Source organism: Dendrobates tinctorius, unplaced genomic scaffold (assembly GCF_039654945.1).
Source record: "Dendrobates tinctorius isolate UK_male_01 unplaced genomic scaffold, ASM3965494v1 ptg000065l, whole genome shotgun sequence".
Taxonomy (NCBI): Eukaryota; Metazoa; Chordata; class Amphibia; order Anura; family Dendrobatidae; genus Dendrobates; species Dendrobates tinctorius.
Genome location: NW_027361733.1, coordinates 31,019,107 through 31,043,631, shown reverse-complemented (window position 1 = coordinate 31,043,631; position 24,525 = coordinate 31,019,107).

Below are 24,525 nucleotides of genomic sequence, written 5' to 3'. Positions count from 1 at the left end.
TGAACCCCCAAGTGCTTCACAGATGTTTATAGCGCAGAGCCGTGAAAATAAAAAATCTTTTTTTTCCACAAAAATGATTTTTTAGCCCCCAATTTTTTATTTTCCCAAGGGTAACAGCAGAAATTAGACCCCCAAAGTTGGTGTGAAATTTTTCCTGAGTACGCTGATGCCCCATATGTTGGGGTAAACCACTGTTTGGGCACATGTTGGGGCTCGGAAGGGAGGGAGCACCGTTAGACTTTTTGAACGCAAAATTGGCTGAAATCAATGGTGGCGCCATGTCACGTTTGGAGACCCCCTAATGTGCCTAAATAGTGGAAACCCCTCAATTCTAACTCCTACCCTAACCCCAACACACTCCTAATCCCAAACCCTAACCATAACCCTAACCACAACCCTAACAATAACCCTAACCACAAACTTAACCCCAACACACCCCTAACCCTAAGCCCAACCCTAATCCCAACTCTAATCCCTAACCCTAATTCCAACCCTAACCCCAATTCCAACCCTAGCCCTAATTCTAACCCTAGCCCTAATTCTAACCCTAGCCCTAATTCTAACCCTAATGGAAAAATTAAAATAAATATATTTTCTTTATTTCATTATTTTTTCCCTACCTATGAGGGTGATAAAGGGGGGGTTTATTTTCAATTTTTTTTATTTTGATCACTGTAATAGGGTCTATCACAGTGACCAAAATGAACCAATAGGAAAAATCTTCCTATTGTTGCCGGGTACCGGCCGGCAGATCTCGGCGGGTGCCCTGCACATGCGCCCACCATTTTCTTCCTGGAAGAAAATGGCGGCACCCATGGAAGGGAAGCCCGCGGGCCGAGGACCACCGGGAGGTATCGGGGACCCTATTTCTCCTCTAATGTGCGTTCACATCAGAGGAGAGAGAAATTAAATGGCACATCGGACTTTTTTTTGTGATCGCCTTTCTACGGTTAATAACCTTTCTACGGTTAATAACGATCGCAAATGAGAAATCGGTACAATCCGACCCGAATCATGTTCTCTGGGGTCTCGGTTACCCCCGGCAGCCAAGACCCCGGAGAAAATCCAACTCTGGGGGGGCGCTATACACTTTCTCCACAGCGCCGTTAATTAACGGCGCTGTGGCTTAAGTACCCTTAACTACCGCCGTTAAAAGGCGTATCGGCGGTCATTAAGGGATTAATCTGTGGGGCAGCTCACATCACAGTTTATTTTCTCTGACGTATTTGGCGTGCCTGTAAATTCGCGGCATGCTGCGATTGTCACCTAGACTCAGCTGAGACTCGCCAATGCAAGCTTATGGGTGCGAGAAGAAAATCGCACAGCGCTCGGACCATGAGAGTGCTGTCCGATTTTTACACACCGGTGTCCTTTGAAAAGCCGACAATTCACCTACAGTAAAATCACACTGATAGGTTGGAACAGAATAGATATATACAGGGTGGGCCATTTATATGGATACAGCTGGGTGGGCCATTTATAAAATGGCCGCCATGATCACCACCCATCTTGAAAAGTTTTCCCCCTCCCATATACTAATGTGGCACAAACAGGAAGTTGATATCACCAACCATTACCATTTTATTTAGGTGTATCCATATAAATGGCCCACCCAGGTCTAACCTTATAAATGGCTCACTCTGTACACATAGAATACATAGATGTCAGTGACACACACACATACAGTGTGTGTGTGTTAGGCGTTGGGTTCCTGCCTCTGCACAGGAGGAATCCCGAGCATTGCCGTCTGCAGTATCCCATTCCTCTCTGGCCGCAGAGGAGCCTGCTCAGCAAAAACGTCATTCCCGGTGTCTTGCTCAGTCTACTACTGTTGGCTTGGTTACTGCTGCCAATCAGGGTTCAGCTATTGGAACCTGCAATAGCCAGCAGCGAGCAGCTCTTGGGACTAAGTCCTTCTTCCGGCTCACTGAGCATGCTGTTGGGAAGTCCTCTCATTGGAGGTCTGAGGTCACATGCTCAGGTCCTATTGCTGCTCCCATTGGACCACTAGGAAGGTCCCGGAAGGACGTTGCTATAAAAGAGACGCATGGCATGCGCTAGTATAGACTCTAATACTCATGATGTGTATGATGATGGATGCATGTATCTGGTGACTGACTCATTTGAAACCCCTACCCTTGGTTGTGTCTATGATTATAAGGATTCAGAGTTAGAGTCAGTGCCAATGGGTGGCTGTGCTCAAGCCACTATGCGCCTGGTACTCTGCACACACTAGCGTCAGAAGGTGTCGCCCACTGCAGGGCACTATCGTACCACGGCAAGTTACAGTCACCGCCTGTGTGGCGCCGTGCGCAAGTTTAGCGCTTTCCTCCCTAGTCAGGGTGGTTAGTGGCGTTCACCAGAGCTGTGCTGTGCGCACGTAGTGCACTTTATCTATTTGTTTCCTCCTGGCACCGCAGTTACCACTGCGAGCACTAGTGTGTCTTGAGGGACTTTGACCCAGTTTCTCAGGGGTAGAGTCCTGTGACTAAACACTAGTGTTCACACTGCCGTGCTCTGTGAACCTAAACAGGCCACGGCATTTATATTTGGCGGCCGTGCGGCTCTGTGAGGTAACAGAGTCCGCCTCTGTACACACAGGGTGAAGTTAACCCTGTGTGTTCCTCCATTATACCGCCATATCACGTCCACCATTACTAGCAGCAGTTTACCATCTCTGCACGGTGGACCCCGGGCTGTGAACGCACCTAGCCTCTGCTTTATATTATTAGGTGCGTTCCCCAAGTCCTAACAGAGTGTGTGTGTGTGTGTGTGTGTGTGTGTGTGTGTGTGTGTGTGTGTTGACGAATATTTCCTTTGAAAACGATGTGTAAATGACATAGAGGATTGCTGTATGTAAAAGCTCATGTTAAAATCACATTGCAGTCTGATAGCAATCGCATTGCATTCTGATGTAAATCGGATGCTAGGTGTGAGAAATCTGATTGTACTTTCATGACACACATTACACTCCAGCGACTCTCGGCAAGGAGACTCGGGCCGATATTTCAGACATTTAGTGTGACTCCGGCCTGAGGCTGGGGCTACATGGCGACATTGGCTGTGACACAAATTGTGAGGCCAAAGATTTCCATGTGCAAGTGTTACATCGCAGCGTCACACAAGTGAATGGGGGTTGGATTGCCCCTAGCACAATCAAATCGGAAAAAAGAAAGTAAAATGCCACATTTATGTCCTCTAGATGGTAAAATTGTTCACCTAGAAAATATTAATGCCCTGAGCAAGTGCCCTAGAAAAAAACACTGCCCACATTTTGCCCCCAAGAAAGTAATAATGCCCTCTGTGTGCCTCTTTGACAGTCACAATACCCTTAGGGCCCCTATAATAAAAATTCCTTTTACATGTCCACTTTACATTTAATAATGTCTCCTGAGTCCCCCATATGTACAGTAATAATGTCTCCTGAGTCACCCACATACAATAATAATGTCCCAAGACCTGCCATATACAGCTCTCTATACACAGTATGATGCTCCCAAAGTTCCCCTTTGTACAGAATGATGTCTCCACAGCTCCCTATACACAGTATAATCCCCTAAAGTTCCACTATATACAGCATGATGTCTCCACAGCTCCCTATAAATAGTATGATAGCCCTCAAAGCCCACCTATAAACAGTATAATGCCCCTATACACAGTAATGCCTAAACAATAATCCTCACAGAGTATATTACCACCCCAAAACCCCTATAAACTTTAATACCCAAATGCCCCTACACATAGCATATTGCCTCCTCACTGTATGGTGGCCCCAACAATAGTTCTCACACAGTATAATGTCCACTAGACCCCTATACACAGTATGATTCCCCACACTGTATGATACCACCACAGTCCCCCTATGAGCACTATTAAAGGGGTTGTCTAGTCTTGTTGATAAAGTCTGTGGTCATTCTATTAGACTGAGACTTCTGACTCCTCACAACGGTCGCACCACAGGCTGTCAGATTCTCTGGTGTTGCCTGCGTGAGTGGTTGGTCAAGTGACTGCTAGTATGCGATTTGCACGCTTCCGGCCACATTCCGAGTAGTCAAGTTCGGCTTCACTCCATTCACTTGTATAGAGCAAGGCCAAGCACATCTATTTGGCACGTGGCCGTCCACTTTCACCGGCAGAACTGTAAAATCCTGACAGTGTGCAGTGCACGAGCGGTAAGGATTCAGAAGTCTGCAGTCACATAGAGTGACTGCAGACTTTCATCAGAAGATTGGAAAACCCCCTTTAAAATTAAATCTATACATTGTAGTACGCTCATGTAGACCCAAATCCTGGCAAGTCTAATGTGTTAATGTCACCTCACCGGGGCACACACAGGATGTCAGAGTCCAGGTGCGATGACACCATCACATCACTTCACCCCTCATCCAGTGAATCACCCTGCCATTCTGTAGACCGAAGCCCTAAAGCAACCTGGGGTGTATATACAGTGTATAGAATAGAGAGTGGTAGTAAAGGGACCTCTATGCTCTAGCAGAGAATTTATCTCTATTGGCCAGCTGTACACACCGATAGAGTTAAGAGTTACGGTCACTCCAGATGGGTCCCACCAAGTGAGGGGCTTGGGGCAACCATACTCACTCTCCCTTCAATTCCCTAGTAGCTATGCTATTGGCTTTACCATATCACACACAGAAAGATGATTGTAAGCTTCTCTGGGGGAATTTTCTTTTTTCCCCTGCATGACACTGCTTGCTTATGATTGGACAACGTCTTGCACGTGAAAAAGTAAATGTCCTCAAAGGAGAATCTATGTCAGCACCCACTTGGTTATAGAAAGAATTAGAGCTTAAACTTTACTAGCTGGTATATCTGCAACAGAGAAGAGAAATGAAAAAAATTAAAATAGGCCAGTTTACCATTGAAAATGTGGTGAAATATCCTTTTTAAAGAAAATGGACTCCATCTGGAAGAATTTATTTTTCTTAAATGCATGTATTTTAGACTAAAAATATGTTTCAGTTGGTTTCCATTACAAATGTTGCACCACTTGGATTTCCCTGCACTTGCTGCAGAATGAGTTAATGTGATTGTAAAGCAGCTGAGTTGAGCTCATAAAAGACAGATAAAAGATTCAGAGCAAGCTGACTGACACGATTTTTGCATCCACAAAGAATGTGTAAAAGCAAACAAGGAAAAAATTTGAATGAAACCCAACTCAAAATTAATTTTAGCCCAAAATATATGCACTAAAAAATTGTCCCTAAAAAGTGTCCAGAACCCGCACTCTTTTGAAATGATGCAGTACCAGTCACCACCTGTAGAAGGAGCTGATCACAATGGTTATGAAGGTTAATGACAAGGCCACAATTTTCAATTCATTTGGTAACAACTCTGGAATGTTTCAACAAATAGCAGTGATTTTTTTAGACTGCTTTTGTGACACATTATACTTTATGTTAACAGTAAATGTAAGTCAATATATTTTGCATTTATTAAAATATCAGAAATTTGACAAAAATATCTGAAAAAAAGTGCCAATTTCAAACTTGGAATGATTATTCCTGTAATCTATATAGTGATATCACACAAAGTAGTTAATAAATAACACTTCCCTCATGTCTGCTTTACAGCAGCACCATCTGTAAAATGTTCTTTTATTTTGTTAGGATGTTAGAAGGTTTAAAATTGTAGCAGCAATTTTTCCCTTTTTTTAAGGAAGTTTACAAAACTTATTTTCTTAAGGACCTATTCAGTTTTGAATTGACTTTTGGGGGACCTATAGATTGGAAAACCCCCAAAAGTGAGACCATTTTTAATCCTTTTCCGACATTGTCAGTAATAATACATCCCTGTGCCCTGGGCCTTAGTGACGCGATCATACACGCAGCTGTCAGAATGAGCTGACACCCAGCACTAAGTGCCAGGAGCTGTCTCGCACCACTCCCGACACTTCAACCCCTAAATACTGCAATCGAACTCGATCACGGCATTCCGAGAGTCGGCAGAGGGATGACAGCCCCTCTGCCTTCGGATGGGAGATCCCGCGGCGTGATACCATTGTGAGATGATGCTCAGAGCATGACCAGCAACTTTCTTTGTCAGTGCAGACCTGACAGTTTGTACAGCATAGGGATGCTGCTGCATCCCCATGCTATACAAGCGATCAGCCTGCAAGAAATGATAGTCCCATAGTGGGACAAAGTAAAAAAAAATTATAAAAGTAAAAGAAAAAGTTTTAAATAATTGTAAAAATAGTTAAAAAAAATATAATAATACTAAAAAAACTTGTATGAACAAAAAAGAAACTATAAACAATAAAAGTACACATATTTGGTATCGCCGTGTCTGTAATGACGCGACCTATAAAACTGTCCCACTAGTTAACCCCTTCAATGAACACCATAAAAAAAAATAAAAAAACAAGGCATAAAACGATGCTTTATCATACTTACGAACAAAATGCGATAAAAAAGACGGATATAAATAAACGTGGTACCGCTGAAAGCGCCATCTTGTCCTGCAAAAGCAAGCTGTGATACAGCTCCATCAGTGGAAAAATAAAAAAGTTCTAGTTCTCAGAATAAAGTACTTATTTTTTTATAAAATAGTATTTATTGTGTAAAAGCGCCAAAACATAAAAAAAGATATAAAAGATATAAATGAGGTATCGCTGTAATCGTACTGACCCGAAGAATAAAGCTGCTTTATCAATTTTACCACACGCGGAATGACATAGGGCTGTGTGGGAGTCATTATAATGTTTGGAGGGCTAGTGGGGGACATGATACACTGTGGTGAGGTGTGGGGCCATTATACTGTATATAGGCACATTACACTGCATGGAGAGCTGTGTGAGGTTCACAGTTGGTGGCAGGTACTGAAATTCAGCCCTGGCATTTGATATCACACAGGCCCATGTTGTCACTGTACCCAAGCACCAGATGGGATATAGTCCTAATAATACCCGGGATGGAGGAAAGTAAGATTTACTACAAGACCAATATTTCTATTGATACCAGTGACCTGCTGGGTCAGCGACTTTGTGCTCTGTCACAACTCTTAACAGTATGAGTGTCCTGAGAACACCGATTCTGCTAACAACTACCAGATAAGGCGGCCCATGACTAGACAGGCCGTTCTGGCATTTGCCATTCCGGCCCTGGTTGGTGGATTATACTGTGTTTTGGGGTCACCATACTTTGTCTGAAGAGCTGTGTTTTATGGTCATCATACTGTACTTGTGGAGAGTTCTGTGGAGGAAGTCACTGTGGAGATATCATACAGTGTTTTTGGGGCACTTTTGTTGGCATCATACTTTTTGGGTGCAATGAAAGGGGAAAGGGTGCTCCATGGTTTCTACACATGCCCCTGCTCACTGCTCTTCAATCTTTCACTATGGGAAAAGAAAGTGCACATATAGTCTGAGCTTGGTTATCTTGTAAGGGGTAAAGCTATGCACTTGGCACCAGGGCATGGGACTTTCCTGATTGCAGAATATCAAATATGAACTGTAGATACTGTAGTATCCAGCCCAAATGTAGCTCTGAATGAGATTTCCAGATTCTCAGCCAGGAGACTATATATAGGGAGCAGATATTATAGAGGGCAGTAATATAGTAGGTATATTATTGTATATAGGAACAGTATTCTGGTAGTTATATTCTTGTACATAGGAGCAGTATTATAGTAGTTATATTCTTGTATGTAGGAGCAGTATTATAGTAGTTATATTTTTGTACATAGGGGCAGTATTATAGTAGTTATATTCTTGTACATAGGGGCAGTATTATAGTAGTTATATTCTTGTACATAGGGGACAGTATTATAGCAGGTATATTCTTGTCCATATAGGGCAGTATTATAGTAGTTATATTCTTGTATATAGGGCAGCATTATAGTAGCTATATTCTTGTACATAGGGGCAGTATTATAGTAGTTATATTCTTGTATGTAGGAGCAGCATTATAGTAGTTATATTTTTGTACATAGGAGCAGTATTATAGTAGCTATATTCTTGTACATAGGGCAGTATTATAGTAGTTATATTCTTGTACATAGGGGCAGTATTATAGTAGTTATATTCTTGTATATAGGGAGCAGTATTATAGTAGTTATATTCTTGTCCATATAGGGCAGTATTATAGTAGTTATATTCTTGTATATAGGGCAGCATTATAGTAGATATATTCTTGTACATGGGGCAGTATTATAGTAGTTATATTCTTGTATATAGGGGCAGTATTATTATAGTTATATTCTTGTTTATACAGTGCGTTGCGAAAATATTCGGCCCCCTGGAACTTTTCAACCTTTTCCCACATATCATGCTTTAAACATATAGATACCAAATGTAAATTTTTGGTGAGGAATCAACAACAAGTGGGACACAATTGTGAAGTAGAACGAAATTTATTGGTTATTTTAAATTTTTGTGTAAATTCAAAAACTAAAAAGTGGGGCGTGCAATATTATTCGGCCCCTTTAACTTAATACTTTGCTGCGCCTCCTTTTGCTGAGATTACAGCTGCAAGTTGCTTGGGATATGTCTCTCTCAGTTTTGTACATCGAGAGACTGAAATTCTTGCCCATTTTTCCTTGGCAAACTGCTCAAGCTCAGTGAGGTTTGATGGAGATTGTTTGAGAACAGCAGTTTTCAGCTCTTTCCACAGATTCTCGATTGGATTCAAGTCTGGAATTTGATTTGGCCATTCTAACACCTAGATACGTTTATTTGTGAACCATTCCATTGTAGATTTTGCTTTATGTTTGGTATCATTGTCTTGTTGGAAGACAAATCTCCATCCCAGTCTCAGGTCTATTGCTGTCTCCAACAGGTTTTCTTCAAGAATGGTTCTGTATTTGGCTCCATCCATCTTCCCATCAATTTTAACAATTTTCCCTGTCCCTGCTGAAGAAAAGCAGGCCCAAACCATGATGTTGCCACCACCATGTTTGACAGTGGGGATGATGTGTTCAGGGTGATGAGCTGTGCTGCCTTTACGCCAAACATATCGTTTGGCATTGTTGCCAAAAAGTTCGATTTTGGTTTCATCTGACCAGAGCACCTTCACATTTTTGGTGTGTCTCCCAGGTGGCTTGTTGCAAACTTTAAATGACACTTTTTATGGATATCTTTGAGAACTGGCTTTCTTCTTGCCACTCTTCCATAAAGGCCAGATTTGTGCAGTGTATGACTGATTGTTGTCCTATGGACAGACTGTCCCACCTCAGCTGTAGATCTCTGCTGTTCATCCAGAGTGATCATGGGCCTCTTGGCTGCATCTCTGATCAGTCTTCTCCTTGTATGAGATGAAAGTTTAGAGAGACGGCCGGGTCTTGGGAGATTTGCAGTGGTATGATACTCCTTCCATTTCAATATGATCGCTTGCACAGTGCTCCTTGGGATGTTTAACCTCTTTCTGCTATCTGACGTACTATCCCGTCTATGGGACCCGGGCCCCTATGCCCATGGACGGGATAGTACGTCTAGCGCGATCAGCAGTGCTCACGGGGTGAGCACCGCTGATCGCGGCCGGGTGTCAGCTGATTATCACAGCTGACACCCAGCACTATGAGTCAGGGGCAGGCACGGACCGCCCCCGACAAGTTAACCCCTGGCACACTGCGATCAAACACGATCACAGCGTACCAGGGGTTTAGGGAAGCATCGGCAGGTAGGGGGCTCCCTACACGCTTCCCTGAGACCCCTGCAGCAGCGAAATGTGCAGCGCTGCTGTGGGGGCCTCCTTCCCTGCAGGTCCCCGGATCCAATATGGTGGTAGGGACCTTCGGGTATCTGCAGGGAAGGCGGCTTCCTCATGCTTGCAAAGCGCCGGCATGAGGAACCCTCCAGCACTGCCTGTGTCAGATCGCTGATCTGTCACAGCGATCTGTGATGTGACAGATCAGTGATCTGTCACATGACAGTGATGTCCCCCCTGGGACACTATAATAAAGTTAAAAAAATAGAAGTGTAAAAATAATTCATAAAAAAATCGCTAAATAAATGTAAAAAAAAAATATTTCCTAATAAATTCATTTTTTTGGAAATAAAAAAAAACAAAACAATAAAAGTACACATATTTAGTATTGCCGCATCCGTAACAACCTCCCCTTTAAAACTGTCCCATTAGTTATCCCCTTTAGCCAACCCCTTAAAAATTAAAAATAAAAAACAATACAAAAAACAATTATTTATTATCATACCACCGAACAAAAAGTGCAATAAAGCGTGATCAAAAAGACAGATATAAATAACCATGGTACCGCTGAAAACATCATCTTGTCCCGCAAAAAACGAGCCACCACACAGCATCATCAGCAAAAAAATAAAAAAGTTATAGCTCGCAGAATAAAGCAATGCAAAAATAATTATTTTTTATATAAAATTGTTTTCATTGCATAAAAGCGCCAAAACATAAAAAAAGACATAAATGAGGTATCGCTGTAATCGTACTGACCCGAAGAATAAAACCACTTTATCAATTTTACCGCACGCGGAACGGTGTAAATGCACCCCCCAAAAGAAATTCTTGAAATGCTGGATTTTGTTCATTCTGCGTCCCAAAAATCGGAATAAAAAGCGATCAAAAAATGTCACGTGCCTGAAAATGGTACCAAAAGAAACGTCAACTCGTCCCGCAAAAAATAGGACCTCACATGACTCAGTGGGTCAAAATGTGGAAAAATTATAGCTCTCAATATGTGGTGATGCATAAACTATTTTTACAATAAAAAGCGTCTTTTAGCGTCTGACAGCCGCCAAACATAAAAACCTGCCGTAAATAGTAAATCAAACCCCCCGTTATCACCCCCTTAGTTAGGGAAAAATAATAAAATTAAAAAATGTATGTGTTGGGGTTAGGGTTGGAGTTAGAATTGGGGGGTTTCCACTGTTTGGGCACATCAGGTGCTCTCCAAACGCAACATGGCGTCTGATCTCATTTCCAGCCAATTCTGCGTTGGAAAAGTCAAATAGTGCTCCTTCCCTTCCAAGCTCTGCCATGCGCTCAAACAGTGTTTTACCCCCACATATGGGGTATCAGCCTACTCAGGACAAATTGCAAAACAACTTTTGGGGTCCAATTTCTCCTGTTACCCTTAGGAAAATAAAAAATTGGGGGCAAAAATATCATTTTTGTGGAGAAAAATATGATTTTTTTATTTTCACGCCCGGGCGTTATAAACTTCTGTGAAGCACTTGGGGGTTCAAAGTGCTCACCACATAGATACACTGGGTGCAGAATTATTAGGTAAATGAGTATTTTGATCACATCATCCTTTTTATACATGTTATCCTACTCCAAGCTGTATAGGCTTGAGAGCCAACTGCCAATTATGTAAATCAGGTGATTTGCATCTCTGTAATGAGGAGGGGTGTGGTCTAATGACATGAACACCCTATAGAAGGTGTGCTTAATTATTAGGCAACTTCCTTTCCTTTGGCAAAATGGGTCCAAAGAAAGATTTGATGGAGATGTCTTGCAGAGGGATGCAGCAGTCTTGAAACTGCAAAACTTTTGAAGCGTGATCACCGAACAATCAAGCGTTTCAAGGCAAATATCCAACAGGTTCACAAAAAAGCGTGTTGATAAAAAAAGGTGCAAAATAACTGCCCATGAATTGAGGAAAATCAAGCATGAAGCTGTCAAGATGCCATTTGCCACCAGTTTTACCATATTTCAGAGCTGCAACGTTACTGGAGTATCTTAAAGCACAAGGTGTGCCATACTCAGGGACATGGCCAAGGTAAGGAAGGCTGAAAACGACCACCTTTCAACAAGAAATATAAGATAAAATGTTAAGACTGGGCCAAGAAATATCTTAAGACTGATTTTTCTAAGGTTTTATGGACTGATGAAATGAGAGCGACTCTTGATTGGCCAGATGGATGGGCCCGAGGCTGGATCAGTAGAGGGCAGAGAGCTCCACTCCGACTCAGACGCCAGCAAGGTGGAGGTGGGGTACTGGTATGGGCTGGTATCATCAAAGATGAACTTGTGGGACCTTTTCGGGTTGAGGATGGAGTGAAGCTCAACTCCCAGACCTACTGCCAGTTTCTGGAAGACACCTTCTTCAAGCAGTGGTACAGGAAGAAGTCGGTATTGTTCAAGAAAAACATGATTTTCATGCAGGACAATGCTCCATCACATGCATCCAAATACTCCACAGCGTGGCTGGCCAGTAAAGGTCTAAAAGAAGAAAAAATAATGACATGGCCCCCTTGTTCACCTGATCTGAACCCCATAGAGAACCTGTGGTCCCTCATAAAATGTGAGATCTACAGTGAGTGAAAACAGTACACCTCTCGAAACATTGTCTGGGAGGCTGTGGTGGCTGCTACACGCTATGTTGATTGTAAACAGATCAAGCAACTGACAGAATCTATGGATGGAAGGCTTTTGAGTGTCATCGTAAAGAAACGTGGCTATATTAGTCACTGATTTTTTTTGTTTTGTTTTTGAATGTCAGAAATGTTTATTTCTAAATTTTGTGTTGCTCTATTGGTTTACCTGGTGAAAATAAACTAGTGAGATGGGTATATATTTGGTTTTTATTATGATGCCTAATATTTCTGCACTGTAATAGTTACCTGCACAAACAGATAACCTCCCAAGATAGCCAAATCTAAAAAAAACCCACTCCAACTTCCAAAAATATTAAGCTTTGATATCTATGAGTCTTTTGGGTTGATTGAGAACATAGTTGTTATTCAATAATAAAAAGAATCCTCTCAAATACAACTTGCCTAATAATTCTGCACAAGGTGTAGATAAGTTCCGTGGGGGGTCTAGTTTCCAAAATGGGGTCACTTGTGGGGGGTTTCCACTGTTTAGGTACATCAGGGGCTCTCCAAAGGCAACATGACACCCGCAGACCATTCCATCAAAGTCTGCATTCCAAAACGTCACTACTTCCCTTCCGAGCCCCGACGTGTGCCCATACCCCATATGTGGGAGAAAACTATTGTATCAGCATGCTCAGGACAAATTGGACAACAACTTTTGGGGTCCAATTTCTCCTGCTACCCTTGGGAAATTAAAAAATTGGGGACAAAAAGATCATGTTTGTGGAAAAAATATGATTTTTTTATTTTCACACCTGGGTGTTATAAACTTCTGTGGAGCACTGGGGGGTTTAAAGTGCTCACCACACATCTAGATAAGTTCCGTGGGGGGTCTAGTTTCCAAAATGGGGTCACTTGTGGGGGGTTTCCACTGTTTAGGTACATCAGGGGCTCTCCAAAGGCAACATGAACCCCGCAGACCATTCCATCAAAGTCTGCATTCCAAAACGTCACTACTTCCCTTCCGAGCCCTGACGTGTGCCCATACGGTAGTTTTCTCCCACGTATGGGGTATCAGCGTACTCAGGACAAATTGCACAACAACTTTTGGGGTCCAATTTCTCCTGTTACCTTTGGGAAAATAAAAAAAATTGGGGACTAAAAGGTCATGTTTGTGGAAAAAATATGATTTTTTTATTTTCACGCCCGGGCGTTATAAACTTCTGTGAAGCCTTTGGGGGTTCAAAGTGCTCACCACACATCTAAATAAGTTCCTTGGGGGGTCTAGTTTCCAAAAAAAATGTCCACTGGACCAGGGAAGAAATATCAAAAGTGCAATCATATAATCCCTTTAAAACTATGAAACTTTAATAAATTGAGGTAAAAAAACACCCCCCTAGTGCAATAACACAATTAACAAACTCTATACAATAATAACCTATGATAGCCCTTCACTAGCCTGCTATCCCTTCCTGACAGTGGAGGTTGGCACCCTAAAAGATACAATTTGGCACCCCCACTCGGTGGCTGTCCCAGACTTGCCCTAAATGACCCTTATAAACTACAGGTGGGGAAACAATAAGCAAATAAAAGGGATGAAAGATAGTGCTTAATATAATACACAGGCTATTAATGTACAATATGGGGGGTGTTTTTTACCTCAATTTATTAAAGTTTCATAGTTTTAAAGGGGTCTAGTTTCCAAAATGGTGTGATTTGTGGGGGTTTCCACTGTTTAGGCACATCAGGGGCTTTCCAAATGCGGCATGGCGTCCAATCCCAATTCCAGCCAAAAAAGTCAAATGGCGCTGTTTCCCTTCCGAGCTCTGCCATGCGCCCAAATAGTGGTTTACCCCCACATGTGGGGTATCAGCGTACTCAGGACAAATTGCACAATAACTTTTAGGGTCCTGTTACCCTTGGAAAAATAAAAATTGAGGGTGAAAAGATCATTTTTGTGGAAAAAAAAAGATTTTTTAATTGTACGGCTGTACGTTATAAACTTCTGTGAATCCCTTGGGGGTTCAAAGTTTCTCACCACACATCTAGATAAGTTCCTTGGGGGGGTCTAGTTTCCAAAATGGGGTAATTTGTGGGGGGTTTCCACTGTTTTGGCACATCAGGGGCATTCCAAACGGGACATGGTGTCCGATCTCAATTCCAGCCAAAAAAGTCAAATGGCGCTGCTTCCCTTCTGAGTTCTGCCATGCACCCAAATAGTCGTTTACACCCACATGTGGGGTATCAGCGTACTCAGGACAAATTGCACAATAACTTTTAGGGTCCTGTTATCCTTGGGAATATAAAAATTGGGGGTGAAAAGATCATTTTTGTGGAAAAAATAAGATTTTTTAATTGTACGGCTGTACGTTATAAACTTCTGTGAAGCCCTTGTGGATTCAAAGTTCTCACCACATATCTAGATAAGTTCCTTGGGGGGGTCTAGTTTCGAAAATGGGGTTACTTGTGGGGGGGGTTTCCACTGTTTAGGCACATCAGGGGCTCTCCAAACGTGACATGGCGTCCAATCTGAATTTCAGGCAATTTTGCATTGAAAAAGTCAAACGGCGCGCCTTCCCTTCTGAGCTCTGCCATGTGCCGAAACAGTGGTTCCCCCCCACATATCAGGTATCAGCGTACTCAGGAGAAATTGCACAATAACATTTGCCGTCCAATTTCTCCTGTTACCCTTGGTAAAATAAAAGAAATTGGACCTGAATTAATTTTTTTGTGAAAAAAAGTTAAATGTTCATTTTTTTTAAACATTCAAAAAATTCCTGTGAAGCACCTGAAGGGTTAATAAACTTCTTGAATGTGGCTTTGAGCACCTTGAGGGGTGCAGTTTTTAGAATGGTGTCACTTTTGGGTATTTTCTATCATATAGACCCCTTAAAGTGACTTCAAATGTGATGTGGTCCGTAAAAATAAAATGGTGTTGCAAAAATGAGAAATCGCTGGTCAACTTTTGACCCTTATAACTTCCTAACAAAAAAAAATTTTGGTTCCAAAATTGTGCTGATGTAAAGTAAACATATGTGAAATGTTACTTATTAAGTTTTTTATGTGTGCCATATCTATGTGGTTTAAGGGCATAAAAATTCAAAGATGGAAAATTGCAAAATTTTCTAAATTTTCTCCAAATTTCCATTTTTTCACTTATAAACGCAAGTTATTTGAATGAAATTTTACCACTAACATGAAGTACAATATGTCACGAGAAAACATTGTCAGAATCAGTGGAATACATGGAAGCGTTTCAGAGTTATTACCACATAAAGGGACAGTGGACAGAATTGTAAAATTTGGCCCGGTCATGAACGTACAAACCACCCTTGGGGGTAAAGGGGTTAAAGTTTTGGAAATCATTTTGTATCCAAATCCAGCTTTAAACTTCTCCACAACAGTATCACGGACCTGCCTGTTGTGTTCCTTGGTATTCATGATGCTCTCTGTGCTTCAAACAGAACCCTGAGACTATCACAGAGCAGGTGCATTTATATGGAGACTTAGTTACACACAGGTGGATTATATTTATCATCATTAGTCATTTAGGACAACATTGGATCATTCAGAGATCCACAATGAACTTCTGGAATGAGTTTGCTGCACTGAAAGTAAAGGGGCCGAATAATATTGCACACCCCACTTTTCAGTTTTTGAATTTCCACAAAAATGTAAAGTAACCAATAAATTTAGTTCAACTTTACAATTGTGTCACACTTGCTGTTGATTCTTCACCAAAAATTTACATTTGGTATCTTTATGTTTGAAGCATGATACGTGGGAAAAGGTTGAAAAGTTCCAGGGGGCCGAATACTTTCGCAACACACTGTATATTCTTGTACATAGGGCAGTATTATAGTAGTTATATTCTTGTACATAGGGGCAGTATAGCAGTTGTATTCTTGTACATAGGGGCAGTATTATAGTAGTTATATTCTTGTACATAGGGAGCAGTATTATAGTAGTTATATTCTTGTACATAGGGGGAAGTATTATAGTAGTTATATTCTTGTACATAGGGAGCAGTGTATTATAGTAGTAATATTCTTGTACATAGAGGGCAGTATTATAGTAGTTATATTCTTGTACATAGGGAGCAGTGTATTATAGTAGTTATATTCTTGCACATAGGGGCAGTATTATAGTAGTTATATTCTTGCACATAGGAGCAGTATTATAGTAGTGATATTCTTGTACATAGGGAGCAGTGTATTATAGTAGTTATATTCTTGTACATAGGGGGCAGTATTATAGTAGCTATATTCTTGTACATAGGGGGCAGTATTATAGTAGTTATATTCTTGTACATAGGGGGACGTCTTATAGTGGTTATATACTTATGGATAGCGGGTTTTATTATGGTGATTATATTCTTGTACATAGGGGTCAGTATTAGGGTATGTGCACACGTAGTTTTTAGGTTGTGCGGATTTTGTTGAAAAATCCGCAGGTAAATCCGCAGGACAAAAGTCCTGCGGTTTATCTGCGGATTGCCCTGCGGTTTCACACCTCAGAATGGATAAGGTGTGAAACCGCAGCGGAATCCGCACAAAGAATTGACATGCTGCGGATTGTAACCCGCAGCAAATCAGCGCGGAAAAATCCACAGCATGTGCACAGCGTTTTTCAGTTTACCATTGAAAACAATGGTACTGTACAATGCACCTAAATCTGCTGCGGACCCGCAGGGCAGTATTATACTAGTTATATTTTTGCACATAGGGGCAGTATTCTAGTAGTTATATTCTTAAACATATGGGGCAGTATTATACTAGTTATATTCTTAAACATATGGGGCAGTAATATAGTAGCTATTTGTTTTACTCATCCAGAATGTATTGTAAAGAGTCATTTGTCTGTCTTGTGTGCCATGAATGTGATCTGCTGTGTGACAGTCACAAGGATTGTACTATGTAAACAGTATGTGATAGTCAGCTACATTATATGGAACAGAACATTTTGTGTTTTAAGGCCCCTTTACCTTTAGCGATGCACCAGCGATCCCGACCACTATATGACGCGGTCAGGATCGCTGGTCCATCACTAAATGGTCGCTAGTGAGCTGCCAAACAGGCAGACTCACCAGCGATGTAGCGACGCAGCAGCGGTCGTTACTTAACTTTCAGATGAGGCAATCCTGACGTTCTCCAGCCCGCGTCCACTCGTCGCTCGTCGGTGCCAGCAGGAAGCCCAGCAGGAAGCGCCCGACGAGAAATGGACATGGACGATCTCGCGTGATCAGCGATAGCCAGCGGGGGAGCCGGTCGGAGGTAAGTATCACACATAGCGATATCGCTAGCAATATCGCTGCTGCGTCACTAAATCGGTGATGCTTTAGCGATATTGCTAGCGATATCACTATGTGTAAAACCCCCTCAAGAGTCAGCACCTAACTATAATCAGAATAATTACAATGGCTGAAAGCACTTGAAAAGTTACATCTACTTTCTGAGTGGTAAGGTTGTCACTTCTTCCTAAGGTGTGAATATAGGACAAAGCAGAAGGCTCTACTCAGCAGGGGGCTGACAATAATCAAAAGACCAAGTAATAGTTTCCTTCCGTTTTTGACATTAACATATAAAGGCTTAGATACAAGTGAATAAAACAATTAAAAGCTACAGGTAGGATAGTGATACTGGTTTAGGAGGATTTAAAGCCCCCGTTACACACTGCGATATCGCTAGCAATATTGCTGTAAAGTCACCGATTTTGTGACGTTGCAGCGATATTGCTAGCGATATCGCTGCATGTGATACTTACCTCCGACCGGCTCCCCTGCTGGTTATCGCTGGTCGCGCAAGAAGCTCCTGGACCATTCCGCGTGGAGCCGGGTGGGAGGACGCAGGATCGCCCCATCTGACAGGTAAGTAGCGATCCCCGACCACCGCTATGTCGCTGGTGAGATCTGCCTGTGTGGCAGCTCACTAGCGACCACCTAGCGATGCACCAGCAATCCTGACCGCATCATCATATCGCTGGTCGGGATCGCTGGTGCATCGCTAGGTGTAACGGTACCCTAAGCTGCATCATCACAGCTATGAGGTTTAACATTGATAAAGCTGCATTTATACTGGAAGGTTATTGTGAATGTCTGTTCCTAAGAAGGCTCATTTTCACTATAATTTTGCTGTGTAATCAGGCTGCCGATCACCCAACAAACGAGCAAAATGCTAATTCTTTAGGAGAAATGTAAAAAAATTAATCATTCTCCGCAGCACGTTGTACTGAACTCATGCTGCCGAGAACAATGGCAGCCTATGCGCACTGTACAATTACAGATTGTTTGCTGAACATCATTTACCAATGTAAATAGGGTTTTACCAGAACGTGACCCTGTAACAGTATTCATAAAGTGCTTCTGAAAATTAAACTGGGGTGTAATGTTACATAATAGGGGTCTAGTGCATGTTGTGTAATCTTACATGATAGGGGTGTAGTGCATGGGGTGTAATCTTACATGATAGGGGTGTAATCTTACATGATAGGGGTGTAGTGCATGGGGGTGTAATCTTACATGACAGGAAGAAACTGCATGCGAAACGCGCGTTGGGGATTTGCACTGCCTGACTACTTACATACGTGGTCAAAATTGTTGGTACCCCTGGTTTAATGATAGAAAAACCCACAATGGTGACAGAAATAACTTGAATCTGAAAAAAGGAATAATAAATAAAAAATCTCTGAAAATGAACAAATGAAAGTCAAGCATTGCTTTTCAACCATGCTTCCACAGAATTTTAAAAAAATAAAACTCATGAAATAGGCCTGGACAGAAATGATGGTACCCTTAACTTAATATTTTGTTGCACAACCTTTTGAGGCAATCACTGCAATCAAATGATTCCTGTAACTGTCAATGAGACTTATGCACCTCTCAAAAGGTATTTTGGCCCACTCCTCAAGAGCAAACTGCTCCAATTGTCTCGTGTTTGAAGGTTGCCTTTTCCAGCTGGCATGTTTCAGCGCCTTCCAGAGATGCTTAATAGGATTTAGGTCAGGGCTCATAGAAGGCCACTTCAGAATAGTCCAATGTTTTCCTCTTATCCATTCTTGGGTGTTTTTAGCTGTGTGTTTTGGGTCATCATCCTGTTGCAAGACCCACGACCTGCAACTGAGACCAAGCTTTCTAACACTGGGCAGCACATTTCTCTCTAGAATCGCTTGATAGTCTTGAGATTTCATTGTACCCTGCACAGATTCTTGACACCATGAGCCAGATCCAGCAAAGAAGCCCCAGAACATAACAGAGCCTCCTCCATGTTTCACAGTAGGAACAGTGTCCTTTTCTTGATATGCTTCATTTTTCCATCTGTGAACATAGAGCTGATATGCCTTGCCAAAAAGTTCCATTTTTGTCTCATCTGCCCATAGGACATTCTCCCAGAAGCTTTGTGGCTTGTCAACATGTGCTTATACAGCTGTAAGGAGATAGAATGGACTGTGGGTACCTGCATGCCGGGTCCGGAACTAGAAAGGCTGCAACCTTTGTTCCTGGGGGGAAGCCTGAGTGGAATGGACCTTCCCCTGCAGCCTGAGGGAAGCCTGAGTGGGAGGGACCTTCCTGCAGACCCAGAGAGGTGGGGAGAGCCAGAAAAGGGCACTGCAGAGGCTTAAAAGGAAAAAGCGTGCGAAGCGGGGCAGTCTGGCGCTGGCGGGGAGCAGCGCAGAGAGCAGCGCGTAGAGCGGTGAGCAGTGCGCTCTGCTTCCCCCATCAGAGAGTACCAGTGTGGCGACGGGCCATATAGAAGGAGCCCCCGTCGCCTGCAGAGAGAGATGTGCAGAGCAGAATCGTGCCAGCAGAGCAGAGCCGTGTCAGCAGAGCCGTTCACACAGAGCAGAGCTGAGCCGGGTGTTGCAGCAGCGAGAGAGAGGAGTGCTCTGTCCAGGGAGCATCAGCCCCAGACAGATCAGCGACTGCTGTCGCCCATCGCCAACCGCGGGGACCAGAGAGAGAGAGATGGGCAGTGTGTGCCCGGTGGCCAACATAAAGCCAGGAGTCAGACACTTCAGGATCGTGAGTACCGTGCGTGTGCCGCCTGAAAGAGACCAGTAGTGTGACCGTAACCTACACCCTGACTGTGCTAGTAAATCTCGGCCCCAGACACTTTTGACTTGACTTGGCCTTTGTATACTTGCAAAGCGACTCTGGGCTCGTAAAGAACTGTGGCCCTTACCGTTGTTCAGCCACTACAGTATATGGACTAGGGAAAGTGGAAGGTACTGGAGACTGACCACTTTTACCAGAAGACTGGGTATTGTCATTTACTTGGCCCCACTGGAAAGGACATCGCGCTAGCCGATGTCGGCGCAATTGAGTACGCAGCCAGAGCTGCAGATTTAGGACTTCCTAACACGCTTGCTAGTGAACTGCCGTTAACTGTACCGTTGTACCTTACCTTGCAAAATCCGTTGTCATTTATATGGTTTAACCTTTTACCTCCCTGCATGGAGTATTCCCTTGTAAATAAACCTGTTAACCCCTGCTCTGCCTGCGTCCCGACACTGCATCTCGCGTTCCTGCTCGGACCCCCTACACAGTGATGGATGGTGCGATCTGACACTGATGTTCCAGGAGCTTGAAGTTCACCTTTAATTTGTTTAGAAGTTTTTCTGGGCTCTTCTGATACCATTCGTATTATCCATCTCTTTGATTTGTCATCAATTTTCCTCCTGCAGCCATGTCCAGTTAGGTTGGCTACAGTCCCATGGAGCTTAAATTTCTGAATAATATGTGTAACTGTAGTCACAGGAACATCAAGCTGCTTGGAGATGGTCTTATAACTTTAACTTTTAACATGTTTGTCTATAATTTTCTTTCTAATCTCCTGAGACAACTCTTTCCTTCACTTCCTCTGGTCCATGCTGAGTGTGATCCACACCATGTCACCAGACAGCACAGTGAGTATCTGTAGCCCTTTATACAGGCCCACTCACCGACTCCAAGATTGTAGACACCTGTGATGCTAATTAGTGGACACACCGCGATTTAACATGTCCCTTTTGTCACATTATTTTCAGGGGTACCATCATTTCTGTCCAGGCCGATTTCATGAGTTTTATTTTTTTCTATTCTGGTTGAAAAGCAATGTCTGACTTTCATTTGTTCATTTTCATAGATTTTTGTCAGATTCAAGTTATTTCTGTCACCATTGTGGGTTTTTCTGTCATTAATCGAGGAGTACCAACAATTTTGACCATGTGTGTACTTATGCGCACTTGTCACTTTACTGATTATTTTGCTGCTCTTACCTGCTGCTATCAAAACCTGCTGCTATATCTCAGGCATTTGCCCTTTTGAATTCCATGCTAATCGTGGTTAGTTAAATACTAATGGAGTCTTCTTAGACACTATTTACCAACCCAATGCACTTTATCTATGTATTTATTTTTCTTTGAAATGTATATGTCCATTTACATGCTTAGCATTTAGAGATCTTTAACAGCTTCAATCAGCATGAGTAAGTTAACCCTTACATTGCCTATACACTTACCTCTATGTACTAAGTTAAATTAGCACTATAAGGAATTGTTCCTACTAGTTATCCAGATTTATGCTAGCTGCCTCTCACTTCATGCATTTCGTCTACAGTTGAGCCTTGTTTAAGGGATCTGTTATTGGAATCATATTTATATTTCTTTGGCAGTATTATGGCTAGTAGAGTTTACAGATAGCAGGTTGTATATAATGACACTGGTCGGGTTACATATGGGTGTATCTATGACCTTATTATTCAGTGTCTTTCTTTGTATTTGTATCTCCATTTTTTACTCCATTCCTTTAAAAATAACTTGTCAATAAAGGTGATTTATTTTATTTTCTTGGCTTATGCTTCCTTGTTCTTTCTGGATTTGTTTGAAATTTGGGAAGTGCCAGTAATCTAGGCCTTCGCTTGCAGGTTTATCTAAGTACTCATAAAGTGGTTCTGAAAATTAAACTAGTAATCTTACATGATAGGGGTGTAGTGCATGGGGTGTATTCTTACATGATAGGGGTGTAGTGCATTGGGGTGTAATCTTACATGATGAGGGTGTAGTGCATGGGGTGTAATCTTACATGATGGGGTGTAGTGCATGGGGTGTAATCTTACATGATAGGGGTGTAGTGCATGGGGGTGTAATCTTACATGATGAGGGTGTAGTGCATAGGGTGTAATCTTACATGATAGGGGTGTAGTGCATGGGGTGTAATCTTACATGATAGGGGTGTAGTGCATGGGGTGTAATCTTACATGATATGGGTGTAGTGCATGTTGTTTAATCTTACATGATAGGGGTGTAGTGCATGGGGTGTAATCTTACATGATAGGGGTGTAGTGCATTGGGGTGTAATCCTACATTATAGGGGTGTAGTGCATGGGGTGTAATCTTACATGATAGGGGTGTAGTGCATGGGGGTGTAATCTTACATGATGAGGGTGTAGTGCATAGGGTGTAATCTTACATGATAGGGGTGTAGTGCATGGGGTGTAATCTTACATGATAGGGGTGTAGTGCATGGGGTGTAATCTTACATGATATGGGTGTAGTGCATGTTGTTTAATCTTACATGATAGGGGTGTAGTGCATGGGGGTGTAATCTTACATGATGAGGGTGTAGTGCATAGGGTGTAATCTTACATGATAGGGGTGTAGTGCATGGGGTGTAATCTTACATGATAGGGGTGTAGTGCATGGGGGTGTAATCTTACATGATGAGGGTGTAGTGCATAGGGTGTAATCTTACATGATAGGGGTGTAGTGCATGGGGTGTAATCTTACATGATAGGGGTGTAGTGCATGGGGTGTAATCTTACATGATATGGGTGTAGTGCATGTTGTTTAATCTTACATGATAGGGGTGTAGTGCATGGGGTGTAATCTTACATGATAGGGGTGTAGTGCATTGGGGTGTAATCCTACATTATAGGGGTGTAGTGCATGGGGTGTAATCTTACATGATAGGGGTGTAGTGCATGGGGTGTAATCTTACATGATAGGGGTGTAGTGCATGGGGTGTAATCTTACATGATAGGGGTGTAGTGCATGGGGTGTAATCTTACATGATAGGGGTGTAGTGCATGGGGTATAATCATAGATGATAGGGGTGTAATGCATGGAGTGTAATCTTACATGATAGGGGTGTAGTACATGGGGGTGTAATCTTACATGATAGGGGTGTAGTGTGTGGTGCCCCTGAGGCTTCAGTCGCCACAGAGGTACTGCACCTTCTCCTAAGATGTGGTGCCCCACCATCTAGGTAGGGTGGGAACTCCATTCCACATTCCAACACCTGCACCCCACACACAGGATAGTTCAGTAGGGACCCATCCATGCTTTATGCTGGAAAGGTCATAGGGTGCCTTTTGTGGTCCCTGGCTTCGTAACACGAGAGGTGCTGGGGAGGCGGGTGGAGTTAGATATAAAAGAGAGGGAAGGTAAAGGATTTCAGGTCAGTCCGCAGAAGAGGGCAGGCGGAGTAGGAGAGGACAGCCACTCGGTGAGGAGTGGGGATCCCTGGAAGAAGGGATGCAGGAAGGAACTGGGCCAGCTGGCACGGGAAGGAAGAGAAGGAGAAAGAGGCGTAGACTGAGACTACAGATTCCATAAGAGAGATAGAACAGATCGGAACGAAGGAGAATAGAAGGACGGTGGGAAGCAGGTTGAGAAAGAGAGATAACCCTTCCAGTCCAGAGCGCAAAGGCCGGGGACCGGTCCCCGAGGTTGATTGGATCTTTATGTCCGGCAACAGACACCGGAGGAGTAGTGAGCCACTAACGCCTTGCTCCCATCATAGACTTGGGACACAACAGCACTTGGATAGTGAGCCGGGACGCAGAGAGGAGTACCCGAAGCAGGCTACAGCTGTCTGTCGTACAAGTAAAGACTAGGAACACCTAAAGAGAGGCATTCCAGGGTAACTAAGTACTGGAGTGCTTCACACCTAAAGGCGCAATGGAGGAGTCGTTCAGTAAGGTACATATTGGCGGAGTGTGGAGGGGAGAATCCTATCCTGCCTGGAGGTTGGCTGGAGCCCTGACACCTGAAGAACACAGTGCGGAGACAGGCCGTGGTGTGAACTGCAAACAGTGAGTAAAGCTTTGGAACCGCATACTCTGGTGTCCTCCAGTTATTCCAGCACCGCTACACCGGGGTACCAGCATCTATACCATTCTGCGCCTCTCCTCATCCATTGCACCTACACTGCCCTGGGACTACAGCTCCACCTGTGGGGAGCTTTTCCATCTAAGCTGCACATACCATCAGTCCCAGCGGATCTGTATGCAGCATTGGCCTAA